The sequence below is a fragment of the Gavialis gangeticus genome, unplaced genomic scaffold (assembly GCF_001723915.1).
Source record: "Gavialis gangeticus isolate Ggan-Ray unplaced genomic scaffold, GavGan_comp1, whole genome shotgun sequence".
Taxonomy (NCBI): Eukaryota; Metazoa; Chordata; order Crocodylia; family Gavialidae; genus Gavialis; species Gavialis gangeticus.
Genome location: NW_017729022.1, coordinates 166,158,550 through 166,177,331, shown reverse-complemented (window position 1 = coordinate 166,177,331; position 18,782 = coordinate 166,158,550). Strand labels below are relative to the sequence as shown.

The following is an 18,782-nucleotide window of genomic DNA, read 5'->3' as shown; positions in this document are numbered from 1 at the left end:
GGCAAGTTTTTTCACCCTCAGGCTATTGCACTCTTGAGAGCAGGAGGGCTCAGTCTGTCCTGCTGACACTTTCATTTTTCTCAAATAATCAGGTATTCACTAGAGCAGGGATTGGAGTCACAAAGTCCTACCTCCAGGGTGAATATCCTAACCATCAGGCTAGAGAGTCGTTTTCTTGTGTTTGCTGTGTTTCTCTGAGATGAATTAATTGTGTTATATAAAATGGAGGAGCTCAAAGAAGACAAAGGAAGACCCAACCCAAAATATCCTATACCTGAAATGGTTAAGATATTCACCTGAGCACTTAAATCTCTTAGCTCAAATCCCCTTTATGAAGGAAGTATGGAGTAGAATAGAACTTGGTTCTCTTAGCCCCGATAGCATATGACGAAGTAGGCTGTTGCTTACAAAAGCTCATGCCTCTCTAAACCAGTTGGACTCCAAGGCCGTGTCCAGACGAGCAAGCATGTGCCTGTTGTAGTTTTTCAAAGCAGTTTAAGATGCTGCAAGTAGCACACTGGGAATGAAAAATGTTCCCTGTGCTGTATATTTGCAGCACCGATTCTAATTTTGATACCAGGAAATCCAGGCACGTGTGCTGAGAAACAAATTTCCGGCACAAATTTGTGCCTCTGCTATTTGAGCTGCTGCAAGTGCACGTGCCTGCATGTGTGGCTGTGTCCTAAAGTGCTCCCCGTTAGACCTTCTGCCTACCTCTCATGAGGTATGATGGATTGTAGATCATTGTGAATTGGAGCTCTCGCAGTTCTTCCTAGTGAAGTTTTTTCACAGTGTGTAAGATAATTGGATTACAAGAGTGATTCTCAGCCAGGTTGCTGCGAGATCCTTTCAAGGGTCCATATAATATTAGCAGTGTTAGGAGTTCATTGTGTCAAAGACTTTCTGACTTGTGATCTTTCTGAGTTCTTTGCACCATAACAATTGGTCTATTATTTTTCCATAGTCAAAAACAAGGGAAAGATAAGAGCTGGCATTTTCCGACAGCAGCCTTGAGTTTAACAAGTGGTGCCTTGAGTCTAAGAAAGGTTGAGAACCACTGGACTAGAGAAAAAATAAGCCTCTATACTGGTGATTAGGACACTGTGGCTGCATCCAGGCGAATGCTGCCATGCAGTATGTGGCACTGCAAACACTTCTGCGGTGCCACATACTGAACATTCAGATGTTGGTCATACTGCAAGGGTGTGTTGCCCATGTGTGCACTGCTTGGCCTTTTTTTTCCCTGGGTTTTTTTTGACCCCTACATGTCCACGTGATAAGTGGAGAATGTGAAACTAGGAAAAGTGAAAGATAAAGTCCCCTTTTCACTACTAATGGCTATTATATCTCTACTACTTTTTTTTTCAAGTACTGGAAAAATGTCAGAGTTTCTAGTGACTTTAACAGAAGCAGGATTAAGCTCCAAATGACTTGTTTACATGAGTGGGAGACTGAAGACACTGGTATTATTTCACAAGGAAAGATTCCAGATAGAGATAGTTTTAGCTCATGGAAAAACAGGCCAAGAGGTAGATCTGCTCAGTAAAGGCCTAAAAGTGCTTGGTGCTGCATATTGACATCAGCAGTTTAGAAGGGCCAGGTTCTTCATTCTTTCAGAAATCTGTATAGGGATTGGAATCATGAAGTCCTGAAGGTCTGCATTTAAGAAGGAAGGCCTAACACAGGTAAAAAACTGTTTTGCTCATAATGGGCACATCTACACGTTCATTAATATGTGGTGGTCACTGCACATTTAATTTAGTTATTGTATAATCATATACTAAATAAAAGCACAGTAACCAGAGTTACTGCGCAGTAGTGCTGGTAAAGGTCCTTGTAGTGACATAACTGCACAGTAGCTTAGTAATACTGTGCAGTAGTGTTTCAGCATGTTTGTTCTGTGATGTGCTATTGTGCAGTATTATTAGGCTGCTGCATAATTAGTGTTTCCTGTAGATGCACCCAGTGAAATGTAAATAAAAAAAATGGCATCCAAAAAGCCAAGGCAGTGACATCCAAAGCAGTTCTCTTAAGTCTGATTATGTGATAGAGTTGGGCATATCTAACACTGCCAGTACAGCTTCCTGAGTAGTTCGCCAAGGAAGGAAATGCTACGTCTGCAAGGGTATTTTCTAGAGTTTGGCATTTGAGAGTCTTGTGACTACCCATCTAAAAAATAAGAGGTGACAAAGGGAAGCAAAACAATGTTATCTTGGCACCTCAGAACATATTAAGCTGCCATGTGAGCTTCATGTTTCTTTTCTTTTAAAAGGACTCATGTACGGAAGCAAAAAATATAACTTAGTGAAATGCTGTAAAAAATTGATGTGCTTTTTTTTTTTAAACAATTCAAACGCAAATACACAAGTTTGTTTAAACTAAGGATTTAATATCCTTTTTTAGTTTAACAAAGAGTCCACAGAAGCATTAGAGGAGTACTTGAGATAAAGAGGCAATGGGTTACTATGGATTAGGTGTATATAATATAGAAAATTAATATTTTGAGACATGATGGATAGATAGCTTTCAGTAAAATATAGGTGCTTCTGCTTTTTGGTGCATTCAAATCAATTGGAATGCAGATTTCTTCAATTTAGAATAATATTTGCATGTTGAAGTATAATGACTGTTAGTAAGGTAGGTCCGACGTGAGTTCACATATTGGGGATTTAAATGCGTGCGCAAACATGTGCATATGAAGCCTGACCTGCTTGTTGAGATCAGGCGATTGCATGTGAACTATTTAAGGAGAGGCAAAAGTCTATACATAATATAGTGTGTGAAACTGGAAAATGTGGGGTTGCTGTAGTTAAATTTCTAGACCTTGATCCTTTAGGCACTTGGGTGTAGGCACATCACATGAACAAATTTAAATCAGCTCCTGCAAAATGAACGTATCCACCTAGAGTGTTTATTGTTTTTTTTTCATAATTTGATTTGACTGCATTAGAGCAGCATAAGAATGAGGCGTAAAGGCCTGATCCTGAGCAACCAGAATCATCCAATAGCATTCAGACACTTGTAGGAACAGACACAAGTTGGATCCATCTATGCTAACTTTCAACTTCTCAGGTATTTCTACTGCATTTCATACTTTTAGAGTTGGCCATAAGCCTCCATTTGAAGTGGTTTATTTTTTGTCCCCCTCCAAACTTTGTCAAATAATGGAGCAGTTCTGCAACATGGAAAAATAGCCACTGGGACTAAGTTCAAAGTCCCACTAAACCCATTTTACATATTAATTTAAATGGCTTTCTAACGAAGGCTAACAAGAGTGAAAAGAGAAAGTCCAGTGGATTAATCCACTCATGGCCACAGCCTTTATTTTTTTATGGGCTTTGCTTGGGGATCAGAGGAGAGAAAAATGTGACACTTTGACATGATTTGTACTATTTCCCCCCCAAACAGCAGTAGTATCCCTCTCTCCTCGTACCTCTGTACAGAGTATCCGGACCTAGGGTCCCTGCCCTGTAAGTGCACAGATGATGAATAGTTTCGGAGAAGGCTGTTAGCCATTCCACCTGTAGCACCTTGGACGCAATGAAGAAATTTGGACTCTAAGGGGTGCATCTCAGTCACAGTGCCTCCTCACTCTATGCATACAGTAGTACAGCTTACTTTCTTACAGTACTACCACACTTTCCTCAGCGTTAGTAGTCCCTAACTAGCTCAGTGTTTTCATAAAATACTGGATAGAACACAAATCCTCTAAAATTGCTCTAAGTGCAGTGTTTTCCTAAAGTGAAACATATTGGAGAAGCTAGGAATTAATTTGATGCGCTCTGGTTGCGTGAAGCAGATTTGTTTTTCCTTGTTCTTCCTTGTTCATCACTGCAACCTCAATTGAAAGCAGCATGCTATGCATCCTCAAACTCCTTCCTTTTCAGTAACTGCTGCATGTTTGATCTCCTTAATCAAGCCCCTAAGGGTACTATTACCCCAGGTGAGAATGGTCTCCTTTCCTTATGTGACATACCTATCCAGGAGCTCAAACATTGACTTTATTTGCTTTTGAGTGCTAGTTCCAGCAACAGTGTAGTGCCAAGGAGATCTTATGCTGATTTTGGCCCCATTGGTTTGACTGGCCAAGTCACCAGAATAGCGGTGACCTAAGGAGAAATCCACAGTAATTGAATTTCATTTGCTAGCATTGAAATACAGCAGCTAAGGCAGAGCATCCTGTCTTGCTGTTTTTATGTGTCCCTGAGTCTAAAGTCATTTTTAAAATGTGAGTGATGCAATTTCTTGCATCTTTCATTTAATATGCAGCTTGGTAAACAGTGTTTTAGATTAGTATATTTGTAATTTAAATGAAGACAATACATCAAGCCAAGTCAAAAAAGAAGGAAGAAGTTTAAGGAATGATTGATGCCTCTTTCAGTGTTATGCCCTGTTTTTAAAGGAAGAAAAGAAAAGGGGTGGGGTGTGCTGGGGATTTGTGTGTGGTGTGGGGGGGGAGAGAACAGAGAAACTATTGTTCATGGGCAGAAATACACTATTTTTAAAACCAGAGTCAGCCCTGATGGCTGAATCTGTTTTCTTCAAGCGCACTAATAAATTCTGCCTAATTCATTTTTTATTCTCTCTTGGGGTCTGCTTGCAGATTTGCCTCAACAAAGGAAGCATCATGTTACTTCTTTTAAATAATTGATGGCTCTCAGTCCAAGCCAGCTCGAAGGAAATTCAAAAATAGGTACTGATTGAGTAAATACCCTGCCTTTCCCTCCACCTCCAACCTCCCTCCCTTTTATTTATTTTTGCACTCTGGGTGACTGACAGTTGCCGATGATGTCATTGAAGCTTTGGAGACACCCAGCACTTAGCAGCTCTGATTTCATTTATGTATTTATTTATATTTAAGAAAAGGGGAAGCTGTTAATTATAAACCGTCTGATGCAGCTAAGAGCTCTTAATAAATCATCAGCATGTTCTGCCATAATAACAACAAAGATGGGCTCTTACTGCCTGGGGTTGCAATTGGTACCCATAAAGACCTAAGGGTAACCTGAAGGCACACATTTCCCAATCTTCCAGGGAGCTTCACCCTTCCCAGGAAACAGAAAATTCCTCCATCGCCTATTCCCAGAAGTACTTTTGGGGAGCCAGGACCTGTTTCAGCTTGATTGGTTGCACTGTTTTTGTGGCTTACATAGCACAAACATAAATTAAGTAATAAACAATCCTTCGTAAGAAAATTGGAAGAAAATCAGTAGCCTTGCTTTCCTCAAGATTTCCAAGTTCTAGAGAAGTTCACACTCAGACTCTTGTTTGCAGTCTGTTTAACTTTATGCTTTCTAAAAGCCCAGCATTGCTGTGTTAAGAAAAAAAAAGAAGGCTTCAAGGAACATGGTTTTCATATGTAACACTTATATGAAATTGCCATTGTCTTTTTAGACTTCTTTGAGACTTTCACGTATTATCCAACATACCATAGATGATGCTCAAGTAAAATGGGGAATGTCCCCAAGCAAGCAAGTCAGATAGCTTCATGTTTACAAATTAACATACAAAATCAGCTCTTACATAATAAATAATCTCAGGTTTCCTTGACTTTGCTGCATTATGTGGGCAATCTTGATATACAGCTGAAGTGCGCTGGGGTACAATACATTCCAATACATTCAAAAAATGATCAAGCATTTCCTTTAATGTTGGGCTTATGTAATGCTCAGTCATGGTGGCTCTGTCTGGTTATAGTGGTTGGACCACATATCACCTTCTGAGTTCACACAGCCTTAATTGTACAGACTTGTACAGTTAACAGAGCTGGCTTTTTTTAATGTCAGAGTCTCATGATTTAAGAAGTGGAAGGCCTCGTTTCAGTCTTCACCATTGGTGATTAACCCAGGGGAATTGCATTAATTTTGCATAGCTGTTTTCTCTTTCCACCTACTTTATCTGGGATAAATATATTAATGATGGCTAAGTCACGTAGTCAAAGAATACTCATTTTTCCCTGTCCCAATTCCATGTTATCCATTTTGAAAAGTAATTCTTTATTAAGAGGTTGATAGAGGGAACTAGTCTGGTTACCAGTTTTGTATATTTATCTTTGCTATAAATTTCCCTTCAGGATCCCAGGGTGGATGTTACGAAAAAGTTTCTATTTAGTTGAAAGGAGAATGAATGCAGGGTTTCTTTTAGAGTTTATCAATGACATTACCAAGTAGGACATGAAGAATCCCCTTTCCAGAAGATTGATTCATAGCCTATGCAGTACTTCCACCTAACAAAACATAGAACAGACATCAAAATTGCAAAAAAACCCAAAACAGATGAAGGTGAGACATGTAGGTACAGCTTTACAAGGAAAAAAGTGTTCTGAGTAATTCCCATTGGCTCTGTTGCACACATGTAATAAGTGAGTGTAGCATGGTAGTTGCATGTGCAGGGGGAGTAGTTGTATGTGTCTGGCTGATTTCATATGCAGTGTGATTTGGAAACCCAGGTGCACTTTTGGTCCCATGCATGCAGAATTTGCACATGCAGTATAGGAATTCTCCAGATTGTGTCTCTGTCTACAAAAAATAGTAAAAATAAAATCCCAAACCTGGTAAAATATAATTCCAGTATGGGGAAATATTTTAAAAAGGAGCCTGTAGCTTGCTTTGCTGTTAATACAGTCCTCCATAGAGGAAAATCAAAGAATTGCTGAAGGCACAACATACTAAGTTATATCTATTAGTGTGTGCTTAACGCTATTGCGTTGGAGATTTTATTAAATACAGTGGTCAGGAAACTTGACCTCACTTTTTTTTTCTTTTGAGGTTGGCTCCTTGCTCACATCACATAAATGAACAGAGCTGGCAATTTACCGATTTGTCAATGAAACACTATTAAATTATAAAGATGTAGCGGAAAAGAAACTTCACAATTGCATTGTTACAGTTTGAGAGATAAGCAGCTCCCCACAAGATCAGGCAATATTAATGAACTGGACCCCTTGCAACATCAAATAATATCATGCCATATAACAAATAGAGCAGGTGATCACCAGTGCCTGTGATGGGTGGACTACCCTGGTTATAAAGTGCTATTGTAAGCAGTCTGTTTAGGAAAAGAAGTTAAAAGCCTCTCAAGGGGATTCAGAAAATGCTGATACTGAGCACGTTTTGATCCTGAAGTTATTAATTATTACTCTTGATTAATTATAATTACTTTATTACTATAGCAAATTCACAGATCAAATTGCACAATGAAGCCAATAAGAAATTTGCCAAAGAAACCTCTTGATTTGGTGTGTTATCATTATGATGATGATGATTGACCATTATCAGTTGTACTGAATATACCATCTGGTAGCATACCATCAAATTACAGCAAGTATTTGGGTTGCAGGTATAATTTTATGTCATTCTGTATCATCTGATCGAAGTGCAGATTTAAAGCCTGAGGAAATGAGAAACATTTCCCCTTTTTTTCTCCTATTCTAGACACAAATTGTAACTCAAAAGGAACTTTGCATGTCTGAACATTTAGATGGGGAGTAACATGGAATTGGATTTATTATTAAGTTTCCAGTGGAAATTTTTTTCATTCCTTCCTCTGCTCCAAACTACATTAAAAACGTTCTAATCCTCAAATTACCAAAAGAATCTTTTATTTTTCCTGAGCACAGAGCCCCTAATATACATAAAAGCAGAGTTTGCTTTGATCTTGACAATTAAGCATTTATTTTTAAACTCAGACTGGGCTGCTGTCCAGCAATGCTCTTTCCTTTGCATCATGCACTGGATCTAAAGTACCCAGTCAACCTCAGTGTAGCAGGAAGTAGTTAGAGAGTAAACTGTCTTGATGGGTGCTGGTGGGCTTTTTTCCCCCCTCCTCCCCTCTAGTTTTGAAATTCAAATTGAATGCAATTTTCAGCTCATTTGAGCCAGAATATACTGTTGCTGAGCTTCAGTGGCTCTTAAATTCAAACTCGCAGGAGAAAACAGATATCATCTGTCACTGAGGGTGGGAAAGAGTGTCCTCCCCACATTTTATTCATGGGAGCCAGGACTGAACTGACTAATTCAAACCCTTCTGTCTAATCAGTCACTGGCAAACTAATCAGCTAATCAATGAGGGTGGTTTTCTGCTGTTTGATCTCTTCTTATCGTTTCTTTTTATTGCTCCGACCTATTTAGTATTTATATTTAATGTTCAAGAGTAGACTACGTTGGAATGTGTAAGTGGATTTGCCTCTATCTTTCCTTATGCCTGACCGTATTGTCTTCATTAAATATTCTCTTGATAAACCCTAAAACAGAAAACTTTAAAAATTGGGTAGTTGGCAGAGAGGGGATAGGGAGAAGTCTTCCAAATAATGATAGATGATTTAGCCTGGTTGAAAACATACTTTAGAATGTTGAAAATAAAATCCAATAAGGAAGGGTGAAGAAAATGTTTAAAGAGAGAGAGAGAGAGAGAGAGAGAGAGAGAGAGAGAGAGAGAGTGTGTGTGTGTGTGTTTGCATGTCAACAGTTTCAGGGCCATATACGCTTATGGCTTGTATGCCATGACAGCTCATTATTAAAATCATCTCATATATTAATGGATATACCAGAATCTCTTGCGTCATATCCTTTTTGTAACATGAGTTCCAGTTATTTAAAGTCAGTGGGGATTCCTGCTTTAAAAAGTGCTGGTAAAATATGGCACCTACTTATATTGCTGCAATATTGATTTGAAAAAAAAATGGGACCAGATCCTGCTTTCATTGAAAGTCAGTGACAAAATTTCTGATTGCATTATACCCAAGATTAGAAAACTTTCTTAAAAAGAAATAATTACAGCAAAGGGAATTTGATAGGTATAAGGGAAAACATCTGATAAGGGGTGCCTAGGTGAAAAAGACCCTTTAAGATAGCAGCATAATAGCATTTTAATGCTGTTCTAAGCAACATCAACTTGCTTTTGGCAAAAATCCACATCTTCATGTAATAACATCCAGATATTATAAAGGCTGTACATGGGCCATCTGCAAATGGTGGATAGGTGAGTCTTGAGATCATGTGCAAGGGATGCAGAAAAACTTGTGACACATCTGAACTCGCCCTTCACCCCTGTGGTAGTCCAGATAACTGCAAACCATTCTTTTTTCCTCCTGAATGGATGAAATGATGTATTCAGACCCAAGCCTGCAAGTACTTTTATGTAATATAGTAATAGCATCCGCGTTACAAGTCATGCTTTGTTTGTTATTATCCTGTTAGTCATCTCTACATCTTATAACCTAAGATAGGTGTTACTGGTGGTTGTTTTCCCCTTCCATGTATAAAAATCCCTTAACTGGATTGATTTTTTTTTTTTTTTTTAAATGACCCAACAAATCAGAGATGCACAATATTTTTTTTTAGTCCAGATGAACAAAATATAAGCTCTATGGCCATTTCCAGTCAAAACTTTGCCACTAGTGGCTCTGTCACACTTTGACACTAACTTGCAGTGCCAGTACTGCAGGTTCTTATAACAGAAACTATTTCCAATTAGGGTATGGTGATATATGCAAATAAACTGCTATGTCCATACTGTCACCTCTTCATCTGAAAAGAAAGGCAAATCGTTTCCTCAGAAGCTGCTGGAACTGTCAGCCATGCTGTCATTAATACTCTACATTCTTCCTGGAAGCTCAGTACATCAGCTATTCGATGTACCCTTCCCCTTCCAAGAATTCATCTTCCCATTCCCACAAATTCATCTTGAGCTCAGACCTCCCATCTGTCAGTTTATTTTTCTCCTACAGCCCCATTAGTGCCTCTCCATGTCTATTCTGTTCTTTCTGGTTCTTATATTGCTCCAACCATCATAGCATTTTGAATGCCTTCCAGTAGTGAATTAAGTCAGAGCCTACCTTTTCTCACATGTTTATATTCTAATCCTTTCCCCCAAGGCTGGAAGTGTGCATGGTGGAGTATGTGGTTGTGTTGTGTTGTATTGTGTTCAACTATATTTGATTGATCACCATCTTCTGGTTAGTCACCAGTTTTAAAAAATTGTACTCAGATAATGCATCCTGCATGTTTCTGACTGAACAGTCCTCGGGGAGTGAACAATCTCTTGGGATTGGCTCCAGCCTTAGTCCCTGGGTATGGACCCTGCATCAGAAGTTGGACATTGTATTCCAAGCGCCCAGTCCGCTGACCAGTGCCGCATACCCCAAACTTCTTCCCAATGTTTAACATACAGGATTCCCACCCTTGTGGCTGTTCTGCTTTATATGTACGCTTTTAGGGAGATATCATTGACATGGTAGGACAAAATATATTCAGTTGTCAGTGGTCCTTCAGTCTCCTATTCAGAGACAGACACATAGGTCTTCATTTTGGGTTACCCCATCTCTACTATACAAACACGCCATGTATAATATTTGAGAGATATTTAGTTAGTGTAAACTGATGTCACTGGATATGACATCAGTGTATATCAAATGAACGGATATACGCCAACTAAGCATCTGGCCCAAATATATCCTTGTCCATTAATACCTTTCTTATTTTAGCTTCTGTTCCAATCAATGGCATGACATAATGGATTTTCCTCTGCTAATGATGCTTTGCTAATAATTGTGTCTTATATATAGCATACATTGATTTCAGTGGAACAAAGTTGATTTGTACTAGTTTAGCATCTGGTCCAATATATTATCTCCAAGAGGTTTGGTGGTGATTTTCAAAACTAATTAACAACTTTGGGTACCCAATTTGAGACACCTGATTTTGAATGTTGGGCACCTGTTCTTTGGACATCTGTTTTTTTGAAAATATCATGGCTTAATTCATTTTTGAAACTCTTGGCCTGTTTTATTTGAGAATTTCTTTTAATTACCAATCCCACCACATGCTATTCCCATAAAATATGGAAACTTTGGTAGGTCTAGCTTTATTTTCCAAGTTCTAACTTGTGACGTGAAAATGCCTTTGGAAATAAAGTCCTCACAGTCTTTTTTTGGCCTTTACCATGCTACATTATAGGTCAAATCCACATCTTTTGCTGTTTCCCAAACTAAGTATAATGTCCATTTTTTCTTAACTTTGCACTCATTACATTGTGAAATTAAATTGTTCTTTTTATCTAAGATTTTAACCACTAGTTAGAAAAAAAATCTCTAGATGGAGACAAAAACTCATTGTGTAATGTGCAAACAAATGCTGGTGAAGAAATATCAAATTATTAAATATTACTGTCTTTATCAAAATTGTCCAATCAAAATATGTTACAGAATCCTGAATCTGCAGTGAAATTCTCAGTGGCTTCAGTTAGAATTTCATTAATTTCTGACACAGTACATTCACCCATTGTTTTGAAAATCAATAATTGAGGTGGTTATTGATTGTGGTTCTTATCCTCTTTGCATTTCTCTTGGCCATCCATTTCTGTACATAGGTCTGTTACTTAACACCTAATTTGAAGGTGTTCTATCAAGCAAAACTCCAGTTGATTTCAGTGGTTATTGACATCAAGGAGAGTTTTCTAGGCTGAAGACTATGTAGCTTGGCTTTTTGTTGTTGTAAGTGGTTAACGTATAGCCAGTACACGAAACACTAAGTTATCTGCCTCTGGCCCTGATTCTTCAGGCTGTTCCTGGTGGGTAGATACTTGCATACAGGAGGAGCCTGATGAAAGGCAGAAATTTGCCTCTGTGGAGCAATTATATGACTGCAAGCCATAAGTATTAGTTAAAACCATATTAACATTTTTGTTTTGTCTATCTGTGTGTGTAGTCTATGAAGAACATGCAGTTCTTCTTGTCCACTAGGTAACAAACTGTTTGTTGCACTTGTCAATGTGGGATACACAATGACCTGCAAGTCTTGCTCCGCTATAGTTTGTTAAGTAGAGTTTAGGGGTTCAGGTAAAAAAAAAACCTGGTATCCTAAATGATAAGGGTTGATGACAGTAAAAATTTAATCAACTTTCTTTTAATTTTATATTTGCTTTTGTATCATATATTTACATGCTAGCCATTGTTCATTACTCCTCTAAAATAATTTATCACAATAAGATAATTTTCTGTTTAAAGTCCACTGAAGAACTTAGGAGTATGGCACTTGAGCCAACTCTCTTTGAACTTTTTAGCAAAACTACCATCAACTTCAACAGGAAGGACTAATACTGGTGGTGGAAAAGCCCTTGTCACATACAGGACTTGATTCCCAATGGAATAATAGCTCTCATAGGCCAGCTGTTTGCCAGAGTTGTATTCCCCCCTGCCACAAACCAGACAGGGGCAACATCTTGTATCAACAAGGGGTTGCAACATTAGCCTTACGTATATTTTCATCAGTCTTCGTATTGCTATGGCAACAATAGTTTTAATTATGGAGAACCAAAATGATAACTTGTATATCAGATGAAGCTCAGTTTTCCCTGTGGACAAAACTCTGATTAGACATTTGAGAAAAGCTTTGTATCTTGGTTTTCCTCCCAGGCTGGATTTTATTATCTGCTTTAACAGACAGCTGTTTTGCTCATAGTATGAACTTAGAGAAGCTGAAGCAGGCTGAAGAGCTGCCGGACAGTGACCCTCTAGTAGATGAACTGACCCTTTTTGTCTGAAAGGGAGTTTGGTACAGTAGTAGCTTGTGCATCTAAGAACACATTGTCTCACTAAAGGGCTGCTTTTGGTTTCCCTTTAAATTGCTGGAAATCTGCATATTTTGGGAAAAACCTTGTGTGAAGTGATGTCTAATAATCATTCTTGACAATATTCAAGATTGTGCTGGGGGGACAAACAAGTAGTTCCATTATAGCAGTAGACATGAAAATTCACAAATCAGAGTTGCATTTAAATCAGAGCTATAACCATGGAAATAAATGAGAGAGAGAGAAAAAGAAAGGTGGAGAGAATGCGGGGGTGACATGCGGGATGGGTCAAGAGTTGCTTTCTTTACAGATGCAGTTATTGTTTAAGTCAGTTTTTAATATTTGTTCAATGGAGGAGATGTGAACTAAGGTATATATCAATCATTACATTGAGCCCCTTTCTGGGTTGTTCTTAGAACATACTCGATTCAGTACCTTGACTGGAGTTTTGCTGGCTTCTTCATTTTAGGAGGCAGAGAAGTGCTAATTAAATTCCCAGATGGGCTACTGTAAAGAACCACTTTCAATTGTTACCACTTGAGTAGACTTTTGATGTCCTTGCTAATTATTGGTGGTGGACAGTGAAACTCAGTGGCTAGAGTACCACTGAGACTGGATTGTGAACTTTATCTCAGCCGTGAGGAACAAAGAAATCAGTGCGAGGATGGAATAGAATCCCAAACACCCCAAAACTCCCATCTCTGCCTTGTTTGAGAAGCTGATTATTTTACTGTAAATTTTCCTCATTGACCTGAGCTCATCTGATGCTGAGCACTTTTTGGAAATGCCTGACCACCTCCAGCTCTAATAAAAGCAATTGGCAATGTGAGATCTCAGTGGTCACTGCAAACCCCCTAACACCTGGGAAAAATCACACTATTAAAATAGTAATTAAAACATTTGTATTTTGATGCCTGAACAGAAGAAGCTCCACAAGAAGGTAGGATAATATTTGGACTTTCTGAATCTCTGTTTCATGCTATACTTTGTTGCAAGAGATCTTTATAGCACAAAACCCTATGCAAGTATTTCACTATTAGTTGGCCTGCTTGTTTCACTGGCATGTTACTAAATTTAAGAAGCCTTGCTTAGAAGATCCGTTTTAGAATTCGGGATAATTAATTAAAGCCTTTCTCTCAAAGAAAATAAGTTTGAGGGCTTTTTGCTGCTGTTTTAATAAGGGTTTACAATAAGAATAAAAATGTAAGTCTGTTAGCCCCAGCTTTGCTGCACAGTGTAGCTCTGTGCTTTGAGACCCTTGAAATGTCTGTTTTTAGGACATCAGCAGGGGGCTAATGAAAAGGCTTTGTTGATTTTAACGAATTGCAAGCCACTGTAGCCAAAATAAATATAATCTGCTTTTTGGATTAGTTGTCACAGATGATTTTACCTACTAACAGTGATTAAAAAACCCTGGTGGACCAGAAGCATAGCTGCTCTCTGGTGACTCTTGCTAAAATAGCAATAAACAGAAGTAAATAAAGACTTAGGGCATTAGTTATCTTTAATAAACAGTGACACTGCATATAATGTTTGGGGGACTTCAAAGACCTGCATCATGTACAGTAGGATCACTCTTTTTAGTTTGTAGAGCACTGTTCACATTAGATTACTGAAAATGCTGCCTGGTACTAATAAAGAAATGTCACTGGGCATCTTAGTTAAATTATAGACCTCCCACCCATCTAGAACCACCAAACTAACCGAACCTTTGTGGAGACATTTGCTACTGCCATGTCCACCTTCACCCTGCAATGGACTGTAGAACCAAAGCTGAAAATTCCTGCAACTAGAGGGATTACAGCATGAAAATGAAGGGAGTGTTAATTACTTGTGTAATTATGTAACCTTCTAACCACTGAAATTGAATCCCGTTAATGAACAGGAGACCAGTACTGTTTGCTTTCACCTTAGTATAGGCTGGTAAAAAGAATTACTTGCTTCTTCTGACATCTTTTATCCAATCTGCTTTTCCTGTCATAGGGGGTGGCTGAGTTTTTAGTTTCCATTACCATTTTCTGGGAAAAGCAGTGGTTGTAGCAGAGTCTTGGCAAACCACTTTGTCAGCTTCTGCCCGTATCCAATGGAGATGAGTAATCAGACAGGTAAAACTTTCATTTCCCTATATTTTCTTTCTGTGCAGGACATTTTTTATAAAACTTGAGTTTTAGGAATATATTAAGATTAATAAAATGAAATTCTGAAAGGGAACAAATAGGCTGAATATTAAGAAAAACTTTCCAACGGGTGTAATAGAAACCCAGTGCCTTTGGAATTTAAAACTAGACAGTGCAAAATAGGAAATGATTCTATTTTCAAGCAGGGAGATGGCCTAGTTGAACAAACACATCTTTCCACACGTGCGATTTGTGGCGCCTCAAAGCTGTTTGAGGTGCCACAAATTGCATGCAGCCCACATGCAACTGTTTGTTACACTGCTAATTTGCATTATGGGGCCAGAATTTGACAAAGCGGTAGCACAGATATGGGGGGGGTGCACATGGGGACATACCCATTAAGACTAACTTTTGTTTTTAACACAGTCTAATTAGTGAATGGAAATGTTTGCCAGTGGTTGCTGTGGCTTTATCATTACTTGGAAATCTTAAATCATGATTGGATGCTGCTCCAAAACTATGCTCTATTTAAAATAGGAGTTCATTTAGGGAAACTCTAAAACCTCTGTGAGGCAGGAGGTGAGACTTGTTGCGCAGAGTGATTACGTCTAGCCTTATAGTGTATGAAAAGAGACCAGGATTGTAATGAACTTGACCGAAGACTGATAATTCAGTGTCTGAAGTTGATGACAGTTGGAAGTGCTGCCCAATTGCACAGTTCAAATTTTGCCTACTGAAGAAACTATTGCAATTAAAGAGTTTAAAAAATGAGTAGCTTTGGTGTTCATTGTTAACTTTGGGCCAGGTTTTAATGTCCATTCTTATATTGGACACTATTTGACTGTAAATAGGACAGTTTGTTGAATAAGGTGCTACACAGATTATTCAATGAGGCTGTTAAAATCTGGGCCTGCCATTTTTGCACTATACAGTGATAGAAATAAATTAGACACTAGGGCTGCATGAAGCTTCAGTCTCTGATTCAATTCGGCGAAGATTCGGCCTGATTCTGTGGCCGAATCTCTTGAATCCAGATCGAATCAAGAGGCCCTTTAATCTCTCTGAATCAAACTGGAGCCCTTCAAATTGATTCTGAGAGATTCAGAAAGGTTTGATGATTCAGACATGGACACAGCTTTAAATGTTATTTCTACATACCTCAAGGTACCAGGTGGCTCATGAATGCTGACATGGTGGGGCAGATGGAGCATCACACAGGAGCACAGGGGGCTCCCCAGTGTGCTTGGTGGTGGACCTGGAAGTGGACCAGAAGCACTTCCGGTCCACTGGGGAGCGAGCCGGGAGGCCCCACCCCGTGCCCTCCCAGCTTGGCAACTGGTGCCTTCTAAGTCTGGGGGGGCACCTGGGGTCCCCCCTCGGCCAATAGCTGCACCAGGGGTGCATGGGTGGGCTCCTCCTGCACACTCACTGGTGGACCCAGAAATGGATCTGAAGTACTTCTGGTCCAATTCTGGGTTCACCGTCGAGCACGCAGGGGGCCCCCTGTGCTCCTGTGGAACGCTCCATCTGCCCCCACCGTCACAGCACTCACGAGCCGCGCCTGGTACCTTGAGGTACGTGGAAAAAACATTTAAATCTGTGTCTGTGGCCAAATTGCTGATTCTCTGAATCAGCATCGAATCTTCAGATTCGGATTTGGCCGAATTGAGCTGGGGACTGTGATCCAAATCAATGAATCAAATCACTGTCCCCAATTCGGGCCAAATCTGAATCTAATATGGCCCATTTCATACATTGCGTTTAGGGATAGGTTTTCCACAAATCTATGCTGCTGGTCATTAATACAAGGAGACTTGTAAGCTCTTTTGCAGGCCCAGGTGCATTCCCAATCTTTGGGCTTCTCAGTTTCAGCCACTATGGCTCTGCTGGTGTGAGTAACCTCTGTATATACATTTCTGAGTTCAGTTTGCAGCTGGGTAAAGTGGGTGGGGGGCAGTGGTAATTTTCTAAAGTTTATTTACAGTTCTACTCTTATATATACTTGGGACATGCCAGCATCACCCAGAGCAGCCTGATGTGCTGGCAGAGACGCATGAAGTAGTGCTCATTAAAATAAAAATTATGCAGGTGTTCTGTGAGTTTCCCATGGAAGTCTTATATGGGACGTCAAACTGGAGCCTCATTATGCAACTGGATAGTGACATGTGGGCAGGGTCCAGGTGAATGCTTTATGCTGCTTACAATTCAAGTGAGACCATGAGTATGTATGTCTAGGAAAGGGATTCATTCCTATTTTCATTTGCTAATGGCTGATCATATATTCATAGGTGGAATTTATGAAGAAGCTGATTCATTAAAGTGAATTTGTACAGCTAAAACTAAGTCTTCATGGATCACAAGCACAATTGTTTTACAGTGTGTCAGACTGATTTAATATTTTTTTAAGTTTGAAAATAGATAATAAAATAATAGTTAATAAATAGATAAGAAAATCAGCTTTGATGTTGCTTTCGTTTTTTGAGCTGCAGCCTGCGTTGGATGGAGAGGGCCTGCGCTTCAGCTGAAGCCTGGAAAACATATAGTGACTGACTTGATTCCAGGTTTATTGGGACCTTTATCAACCTTCCACAAAGGGTATCTAGTATTCTCAGTACTCCGTTGGCTGCTGTTGAGAGAAAAAGAACCTTAACTACAGTATACGATGGTATTATGCAAGATAATGGTTTTACTAGTGTAAACTTTCAACAGCTGCCTTCCTTTCCAATTGTGGAGCCACGAGTCAGTTATGAAGACTATCCCAAGCAAGTGCTGTGCTGAACCACTATGTAATCCATGCAAACTACACATCACCAGAACAAAAAAACTTAGTTTGCTAAACAATGTCATTAGGACACATTTCTTTCTATATCACATAAATCTCTTCTATATCTAAAATGACATGATTTTGAAATATGGTATCTTGGGAATGACCTCCAAAGTCAGATGTAAATGTATGTCCCATTGGAAAGTAGAGAATCTCCCTTTTCTACATTGCATGCCTATATGAGATTGCATGCTATCTGTCTGTCTGCTTGAGATACTTGTATAGCTCCTATTACTCTCAGGGCCTCACAATACTACTTTGCCTTAGGGAATTCCCATTACTTTAAACTTGTCATTTGTCCAGAAGTGAATACTGCCTGCTTTTAAGTCAGACCACCTTAATTTTGGAGGGAAACTCAATATTGATTGAAAGAAGGAAATGTTTTGGGTGAGGGAGAAGGTAGGCTATTATGAAAAAAAAATGGCTACTGAGACAGTGCAGAGTCTTGTAATCCTGGTAGAAGCTGAGTTATTGACCACCTGATGTGGTCAAACATGCTTCCTTCATTTCATTTATCACAGGAGTGTCATCATCATGTACTTAGTCCATTAATTGATTAGATGATAGTTGTTTGTGTATATATAGATATTGCAATATATTCTCAAAATTATTATTCTTAACACTTAATAAAGGCTACAGGAAGCTCAGATATATGTTTGTACTGATATTTTGTTGATCATTCAGATTAAACTAATGATGTTAATGAATGCATGATTATTTCAACCCTTCACTGGGGAGTTGCAAACATTAGCCTACCAGTAATTTGAACGACTGCAAATAGAAAGAGACAGAGAGAAAGAGATGCAAGGCAAAAAACACAAGGGAGGATTTTTTTAAGGATAATTTTATTAAAAGTTCATGTTTGAAGTGATGTCATCTTTTTCATTCTCTGAATTCAATTGCCTTTCTGAAGCTTGCTAGATCTAGTCTGATGTGCAGCAAAAATATTACATCAAAGGTTAATGTTTGGATCTAAACTAAAAAAAAAAGGAGAGGGAAGTGAGACATGGGGAGAAGGGAGAACCCCCAAATGACAAAGTTCTAAAAAGTAAGATATAAAGGAAAATAATGGTCTTCCTCCCCTGACAAATAGTTCAAAAAGTAGCCAACAGTTTGGATCTGGTCTGTCACATTGCATACAAATGAAGATACTGTCACTTTCTGTTTCCTTTGAAAGCTTTTGATCTTATCTTCTGTGGTAAAGGGCATGTGACATGATCAGTGCTCCTATTTTATGTAGTGAAAGTCCTGATCTATTAAAATGGGTGTGATTG

General features: G+C 38.9%; 1 protein-coding gene across 4 annotated transcripts in view; it reads left to right on the top strand.

Moving 5' to 3' along the window:
• The window catches only part of ESRRG (estrogen related receptor gamma), a 617,448-nt gene that overhangs the window by 153,159 nt on the left and 445,507 nt on the right, over positions 1-18,782 (top strand). The window lies entirely within an intron of this gene.